The following is a 9627-nucleotide window of genomic DNA, read 5'->3' as shown; positions in this document are numbered from 1 at the left end:
TAAAGTATTACCGTTACTTTAGTTGGTTCAACTTTCTATTTTCAATGACAAATCAGCCATTGAAAATAGAAATAGAAACTAAGCCATTACTTCTTTATTAAAAGCCTATTCTGACCTCTGCAAGATGAAGTGGACGGACGTCTATCATCTGAGTTCTGCTTCGCCCTCGTCCCGTGAGCCTGACCTGTGGACACAGAAAACTCAGAAAACAGAGATGTTAATGATCCGGGAAGATCCTGGCTCTGTGTCTGGGTCGGGTGCGGATTGAGGTTGTTGGACCTGGACAAACCCTGTTGGTTTGGGCTCTCCAATCCATCGACACTGTTCGAGTCTCGGCTGCTCAGACTCAACGAATCTCTACATCTCCTCTTGACATGGACCTCAGAGAGGAACGAACCTGAGGATGACGCGATGCCAGGAGAAGAATGACTGGTGAAATACTCCAACACATTCGAGGACCATACAAATATATATATATATATTTATACATTTTAGAAATATATATTTATACTAAATATACCATCTGAAGTCTCTGTTGGCTCGACAGGAACTTGACCCGGCAGCGGAGGACACAGAAACCCTTTGAGGTAGTTGGACCTGGACAAACCTGAGGATGACGTGAAGCCCAGAGAAGAATCTGTGGAACCAGTTCTCCAGGATCCTGAGGATGGAACATTTCACACATCAAAAACTGTTTTTGTTTTATATATTTTTTATAATATTAATAATCAGTCAGTGGTCACATCAAATTGTTACTTTGGTTTCACTTTATTTTGGTCCCTTTAAGATATTCGGTTGTCTATAAGTAACATTGCACCTACAAGTCTACTAACTCTCATTAGAGTATTAGTAGAGTATTAGTAGACTGGTAGGGTTAGAATAAGTTGACATGTAGTTGCAAAGTTACTTATAGTCGACAGAATGTTCAAAAGGGACCATCAAAATAAAGTGTTACCGTTACTTTAGTGTGGTTCAACTTTCTATTTTCAATGACAAATCAGCCATTGAAAATAGAAATGGAAACTAAGCCATTACTTCTTTATTAAAAGCCTATTCTGACCTGTGAGAGAGTGTTCAGATGAAGTGGACGGACGTCTATCATCTGGGTTCTGCTTCGCCCTCGTCCCGTGAGCCTGACCTGTGGACACAGAAAACTCAGAAAACAGAGATGTTAATGATCCGGGAAGATCCTGGCTCTGTGTCTGGGTCGGGTGCGGATTGAGGTTGTTGAACCTGGACAAACCCTGTTGGTTTGGGCTCTCCAATCCATCGACACTGTTCGAGTCTCGGCTGCTCAGACTCAACGAATCTCTACATCTCCTCTTGACATGGACCTCAGAGAGGAACGAACCTGAGGATGACGCGATGCCAGGAGAAGAATGACTGGTGAAATACTCCAACACATTCGAGGACCATACAAATATATATATATATATATATTTATACATTTTAGAAATATATATTTATACTAAATATACCATCTGAAGTCTCTGTTGGCTCGACAGGAACTTGACCCAGCAGCGGAGGACACAGAAACCCTTCGAGGTTGTCGGACCTGGACAAACCCTGTTGGTTTGGGCTCTCCAATCCATCGACGCTGTTCGAGTCTCGGCTGCTCAGACTCAACGAATCTCTACATCTCCTCTTGACATGGACCTCAGAGAGGAACGAACCTGAGGATGACGTGATGCCAGGAGAAGAATGACTGGTGAAATACTCCAACACATTCGAGGACCATACAAATATATATATATATATATATATATATTTATACATTTTAGAAATATATATTTATACTAAATATACCATCTGAAGTCTCTGTTGGCTCGACAGGAACTTGACCCAGCAGCGGAGGACAAAGAAACCCTTCAAGGTTGTCGGACCTGGACAAACCCTGTTGGTTTGGGCTCTCCAATCCATCAACGCTGTTCGAGTCTCGGCTGCTCAGACTCAACGAATCTCTACATCTCCTCTTGACATGGACCTCAGAGAGGAACGAACCTGAGGATGACGTGATGCAAGGAGAAGAATGACTGGTGAAATACTCCAACACATTCGAGGACCATACAAATATATATATATATATTTATACATTTTAGAAATATATATTTATACTAAATATACCATCTGAAGTCTCTGTTGGCTCGACAGGAACTTGACCCAGCAGCGGAGGACACAGAAACCCTTCGAGGTTGTCGGACCTGGACAAACCCTGTTGGTTTGGGCTCTCAAATCCATCGACGCTGTTCGAGTCTCGGCTGCTCAGACTCAACGAATCTCTACATCTCCTCTTGACATGGACCTCAGAGAGGAACGAACCTGAGGATGACGTGATGCCAGGAGAAGAATGACTGGTGAAATACTCCAACACATTCAAGGACCATACAAATATATATATATTTATACATTTTAGAAATATATATTTATACTAAATATACCATCTGAAGTCTCTGTTGGCTCGACAGGAACTTGACCCAGCAGCGGAGGACACAGAAACCCTTCGAGGTTGTTGGACCTGGACAAACCCTGTTGGTTTGGGCTCTCCAATCCATCGACGCTGTTCGAGTCTCGGCTGCTCAGACTCAACGAATCTCTACATCTCCTCTTGACATGGACCTCAGAGAGGAACGAACCTGAGGATGACGTGATGCCAGGAGAAGAATGACTGGTGAAATACTCCAACACATTCAAGGACCATACAAATATATATATATATTTATACATTTTAGAAATATATATTTATACTAAATATACCATCTGAAGTCTCTGTTGGCTCGACAGGAACTTGACCCAGCAGCGGAGGACACAGAAACCCTTCGAGGTTGTTGGACCTGGACAAACCTAAGGATGACGTGAAGCCCAGAGAAGAATCTGTGGAACCAGTTCTCCAGGATCCTGAGGATGGAACATTTCACACATCAAAAACTGTTTTTGTTTTATATATTTATTATAATATTAATAATCAGTCAGTGGTCACATCAAATTGTTACTTTGGTTTCACTTTATTTTGGTCCCTTTAAGATATTCGGTTGTCTATAAGTAACATTGCACCTACAAGTCTACTAACTCTCATTAGAGTATTAGTAGAGTATTAGTAGACTGGTAGGGTTAGAATAAGTTGACATGTAGTTGCAAAGTTACTTATAGTCGACAGAATGTTCAAAAGGGACCATCAAAATAAAGTGTTACCGTTACTTTAGTTGGTTCAACTTTCTATTTTCAATGACAAATCAGCCATTGAAAATAGAAATAGAAACTAAGCCATTACTTCTTTATTAAAAGCCTATTCTGACCTGTGAGAGAGTGTTCAGATGAAGTGGACGGACGTCTATCATCTGGGTTCTGCTTCGCCCTCGTCCCGTGAGCCTGACCTGTGGACACAGAAAACTCAGAAAACAGAGATGTTAATGATCCGGGAAGATCCTGGCTCTGTGTCTGGGTCGGGTGCGGATTGAGGTTGTTGAACCTGGACAAACCCTGTTGGTTTGGGCTCTCCAATCCATCGACACTGTTCGAGTCTCGGCTGCTCAGACTCAACGAATCTCTACATCTCCTCTTGACATGGACCTCAGAGAGGAACGAACCTGAGGATGACGCGATGCCAGGAGAAGAATGACTGGTGAAATACTCCAACACATTCGAGGACCATACAAATATATATATATATATATATTTATACATTTTAGAAATATATATTTATACTAAATATACCATCTGAAGTCTCTGTTGGCTCGACAGGAACTTGACCCGGCAGCGGAGGACACAGAAACCCTTCGAGGTTGTTGGACCTGGACAAACCTAAGGATGACGTGAAGCCCAGAGAAGAATCTGTGGAACCAGTTCTCCAGGATCCTGAGGATGGAACATTTCACACATCAAAAACTGTTTTTGTTTTATATATTTTTTATAATATTAATAATCAGTCAGTGGTCACATCAAATTGTTACTTTGGTTTCACTTTATTTTGGTCCCTTTAAGATATTCGGTTGTCTATAAGTAACATTGCACCTACAAGTCTACTAACTCTCAATAGAGTATTAGTAGAGTATTAGTAGACTGGTAGGGTTAGGGTTAGAATAAGTTGACATGTAGTTGCAAAGTTACTTATAGGCGACAGAATGTTCAAAAGGGACCATCAAAATAAAGTGTTACCGTTACTTTAGTTGGTTCAACTTTCTATTTTCAATGACAAATCAGCCATTGAAAATAGAAATAGAAACTAAGCCATTACTTCTTTATTAAAAGCCTATTCTGACCTGTGAGAGAGTGTTCAGATGAAGTGGACGGACGTCTATCATCTGGGTTCTGCTTCGCCCTCGTCCCGTGAGCCTGACCTGTGGACACAGAAAACTCAGAAAACAGAGATGTTAATGATCCGGGAAGATCCTGGCTCTGTGTCTGGGTCGGGTGCGGATTGAGGTTGTTGGACCTGGACAAACCCTGTTGGTTTGGGCTCTCCAATCCATCGATGCTGTTCGAGCCTCGGCTGCTCAGACTCAACGAATCTCTACATCTCCACTCAACATGGATCTCAGAGAGGAACAAACCTGAGGATGACGAGAATGACTGGTGAAATACTCCAACACATTCGAGGAGCATACAAATATATATATATATATATATATATATATATATATATATATATATATATATATATATATATACACACATTTTAAAAATATATATTTATACTAAAGAATTTTGCTTATAGTTTCTGTAATTAGCAAAGAACATCTGTGTTATATAGGGATAAATTGTAATAATGTTAATCAAGCTGACTAAATCACACGACTGCGCAGCAGTTCACACTCACAATAAAAATATAAGATAATTGAAAACAAAGACAAGCTCATTATACAAAGGAAATAATATTACAGATCTAGACAAATTGAGTTGCTTATAGTTAAAAGAATCTCATGAACGATCATTTAGGCTACATGTATTTTTCACATTTTTGGTCACAAAATTATTATTTTTATGACGTGAGTCAGTTTTGATGACTTTTCAATATTGATAAAATGTTAGAATATTAATAATGAAAAATGAGAAGGGCTACGCCAAAATGTGTAACATTTATGTAGTCTACAAATGAATACAAAAGCCCCGACATAGAGTTTTGACGCAGCTTTAATCTCCCTTTTGGTTATCTCAATACTTAATTGACGATAGAACACGACGTTACATGCTCGTAGTTTCTTTTGCGTGATACAGGGTGCGCCACATTTGCGTGTGATATTGAAGAGTGCGCGCCGCAAGCACACGGCTGACACGACAAGAAGTTCGTTTTTCTGAGTTTTACTGACATATAGCCTGACAACATCTCTTCTGACAGAGGACTGTGCGGCGGTGCTGACTGCGTTATTTATTTTAAAAAAATTTTTGCTGTGAGACTGTTTGCTTTTACGCGCAAATCCTGGAGATATTCTAGGACAGGCTGAAATCACTCACGAGGTGCGTCTCTGTGTGAGACAGATTTCAACAATCACCAGTCAGAGACAGCAGCAAAGCCGAAGCACGATGAAATATGGCAACTTATGATTTCGGGGGTTTACATAGGCTATTGTCCGGTTTCATATTTGTCAGTCAACTTTTCAAAACACATTCAGGGCTGAAGCCCCGGCAAAATCGGCTGACGCCGTGTCTGGGGGGGGGGGGGGGGGGGATTATGGTGTGGGGTTGTTTTACAGGGGTTGGGCTTGGCCCCTTAGTTCCAGTGGAAGGAACTCCTAATACTTCATTATAAGAAAACATTTTGGACAATAAGTGTCAAACAATGAAGATCAATCTTTCTCATGCTATTATTAAGAGATTTTTTTTTTCCATAATTTTTGTTATGTCACACCATAAGACACATTTACAGTACAGTTCAGTAAAAATTTAACAAAAAGAAAAACACAAAGAATTCTCAACCATCAGACTTCACTATATAAATATATGGGTTTTTCAAATGGTGTTTAACAAAACAAACAAACAAAACATTTAAATGCATATTTGAGGAGCCAACAGGAGTAGAGAAGGAAAAATGAAGACTAACACCAGAAACATCAGGCTGAAATGGCCATGAATCAGGGTGGTAATAACTGGAGACTCACCATCTGTCGGCTCGGACTCGAGCGCATCTGTGCCGGCTAGCGGCTCTACGCTGGGTGTGTATAGATGAGCCCGTGATTTCTGCTCAGCCTCAAGAGGAAACACTTTGGTTTTGAGGGTTTGGAAGGAACGTTTCACAGCCTTACATCCTCTCCAGAGGAAGTTCTTCCCTTTTGTCTTTTTTTCTGCAAACAACAAATATTGATAGAAACATCTGTTTTATTAGCACAGATTACAGCTCAATGATTCACTAGTTCATGTTCCAAGAACACTAGAGAAATGGGCTCGTTGCAAATGGGCGCCATGTTGGATTTCTGATCTAGCGAGTTTGTGCAGACGCCAGTGCAGAGAGCCAGAGAAACCAGAGAATGATCTTTAATAGTTGTTTATAGATTATGATACATCACTTAAAATAATACTAAGATCTATATTACTATTCCATGAGTAAATGACATTTAAATGCATGCATGTTTAAATCATGTGAATGAAATACACTTTCATTAAATACACTTTGTCCATGAAGAGTAAATTGACTCATGGTGCATGAACATACGCATGTGTGATTCCCCGACCAATTATGCCTACTGTAAATATACAAATATGCAAATATAACTACATTTAAAAATAAACTATAGCACAGAAATACATAAAATAAAAATAAAATATCCATTTAAAGAATCTTAAAAAACTTCAGTCTTTTGATTTCTGATCTTCTGCAAATCAAAGTTACTTTACGTGATGTCAGAGTATGAGAATTATATTATGCTGGTCAATTATGAACAATAGGTAAAATTGAACTGCTAGCAAAAATTGAAGCAAATTTGGTGGGGCCGAGGGGCCGCTGCTGCAAATATGTGGGTGGCTCGTCCCCTAACAGATCTCACTCCAAACTCTTGATACAACTTGAGAGCTCTGTATAAACCTCTAATAAACTACTCAATAATGAGTGTGTGATGTGAACGAGTGTGAACTCTGTGACTGAAATGAGCACAGCATGATCACAAATCAATCGTGCTGCCTTATGCGTCTCAGAAATCAGAGCTTTATCAATAACAGCCGATCAAATAAAATACTTGAAAATACTACATACTGCACATTTTCTACTTTTCTTTTGACAAGAGCCTAATCTCAACTATAAGCTACTGAATCACACACATTCACACTACTTGATGTGTCTATTTAAACTTTTTAAACCACTATATGATACACAAATGAGTGTGAACTCAGTGTGAAATCAGAGCTATCAACTCAAGAGTAAGCTACTATCAACTAAGACACTACATCATACACATTTTCTACTGTTTGATATGTGCATTTAAATATTAAAAAAGTTGTACAATATGATACGCGAATGAGTGCAAACTATAGGCTATGAATGAAACCAACCAGCCACGCTGCCGTCTCTCTGTGCGTCTCTCAGAAATCGCTTGTCAAGAGCCTAATCTCAGCTATAAGCTACTGAATCACACACATTCACACTACTTGATGTGTCTATTTAAATGTTTTAAACCTTGTACTATACAGTATGATAGTATATGTTTGGTGTCGCAGTCTCTCCCAGAGCTGGAAAACGTTACAGCCTATTCGTTATAATTTGTTTTGTTTTTATTTAACATGTATTATTGTTTTAAGTGGAAGATATTTTATATTTTGTTATAATTACAATAAAAATGTTATCATGTTATAATTAAAAAAATGTTTTACAAATTATACAAGGCATATTTGTTAAAACTATGACAGGAACCCAAACACATCCATGCCCAGGGCACAACCATGACATAATCCGTTCCTACACTACATAAACACTATATGAAAATAAGTGTCTAACAATGAAAATAAATATCTCTCATGCTATTTGTATTAGGAGTATTATTTTTCTTAGTTTTTGTTATGTCACACCATAAGACACATTTACAGTACAGTTCAGTAAAAATGTAACAAAAAGAAAAACAGAAAGAATTCTCAACCATCAGACTTCACTACATAAATATATGGGTTTTTCAAATGGTGTTTAACAAAACAAACAAACAAAACATTTAAATGCATATTTGAGGAGCCAACAGGAGTAGAGAAGGAAAAATGAAGACTAACACCAGAAACATCAGGCTGAAATGGCCATGAATCAGGGTGGTAATAACTGGAGACTCACCATCTGTGCCGGCTAGCGGCTCTACGCTGGGTGTGTATGGATGAACCTGTGATTTGAGGGTTTGGAAGGAACGTTTCACAGCCTTACATCCTCTCCAGAGGAAGTTCTTCCCTTTTGTCTTTTTTTCTGCAAACAACAAATATTGATTAGAAACATCTGTTTTATTAGCACAGATTACAGCTCAATGATTCACTAGTTCATGTTCCAAGAACACTAGAGAAATGGGCTTGTTGCAAATGGGCGCCATGTTGGATTTCTGATCTAGCGAGTTTGTGCAGATGCAAAAAATCTGCGAAATTGCCCTTAAAAAATGTTGAAGTACAGCTTAATTTTGTCTATTTAACTGAACATGACTTTAAATTCCTGACTTGTATTATCTTAGAGCTATTTCCATATGGACATTTCTTTGTTGTGTCACAGTCACTTCTGGCAGATTAAAGGATATTTTATGATTGTAACCTTAAAGTGGCTTTGAAACTATATGTATTGTGAAAAGTACTAGATCTAGGCCTATGGTTTTACTATGGTCAAACTGTATCCATGTTGTTATTTTTTTGTTCATACCATGGTTCAACTTAGTTTAATATTGCAGTAAACCTAAAGTAAAAGTATGGTAACGTTAATCATAACTATAGTAACCATACGTTTTTTGTAGTTACGGTTTTATTACAACAATCATAGATAAACCATAATTGTTGTAGTAAAACCATGGTTCATTGTGTTAGTTTCTATGGTTTTACAGCAAATACTGTGGTAAAAAGATGGCTAACCAGCGCCGCTGGTCGTATGCTGCTGGGACAATATAACAATGATGTTTTCTAGAGCACCATCTTCTCTATATTGTAAAAAACATTCTTCATCTCTAGCAAAGTTTCAAATATAAGCATCCTGTGCACCGAGAGCCCATTACAAGCCCAGTAATGCTGATATGCTGTGCCATACAAGTCCTACCATTGAAGTCGGATTCATTATGTGTTAGTTCTGATGTGTATTTACTCCGTACCTTTTGTGTGGTTCTGCCAAGCGGCTGTCCGGTCCTTCGCCTCCAGGGACAAGCTGTCCAGCTTCAATAGGAACTTTGGAGACATAATATTTATATATAACTTTACTGAACTACAGTTATGACCACCTGAGCTGAAGATTCCGTCAAGTAACTCAATTTATATCGTAAATATATTAAATGACACCGTATTCTGTCAGATTCTGAATCTCAACGAGCTGTGTAGACACTATTTTACTGTTGTTTAAAGCGGTAGATTGCGTTTGTAACACTTTCATCTGTTAGTGAGTCTGAGTCTGATAATCCCTGCTGAACTGAACAATCAGTCTGTGACGTCATATGGAACTCGACTGTGACGTCACATCTGCTGCTCTGCAGCGGTCAAACA

This window comes from Leuciscus leuciscus (assembly GCF_965113295.1).
Source record: "Leuciscus leuciscus genome assembly, chromosome: 17".
NCBI lineage: Eukaryota > Metazoa > Chordata > Actinopteri > Cypriniformes > Leuciscidae > Leuciscus > Leuciscus leuciscus.
This window is presented reverse-complemented; position numbering follows the sequence as displayed.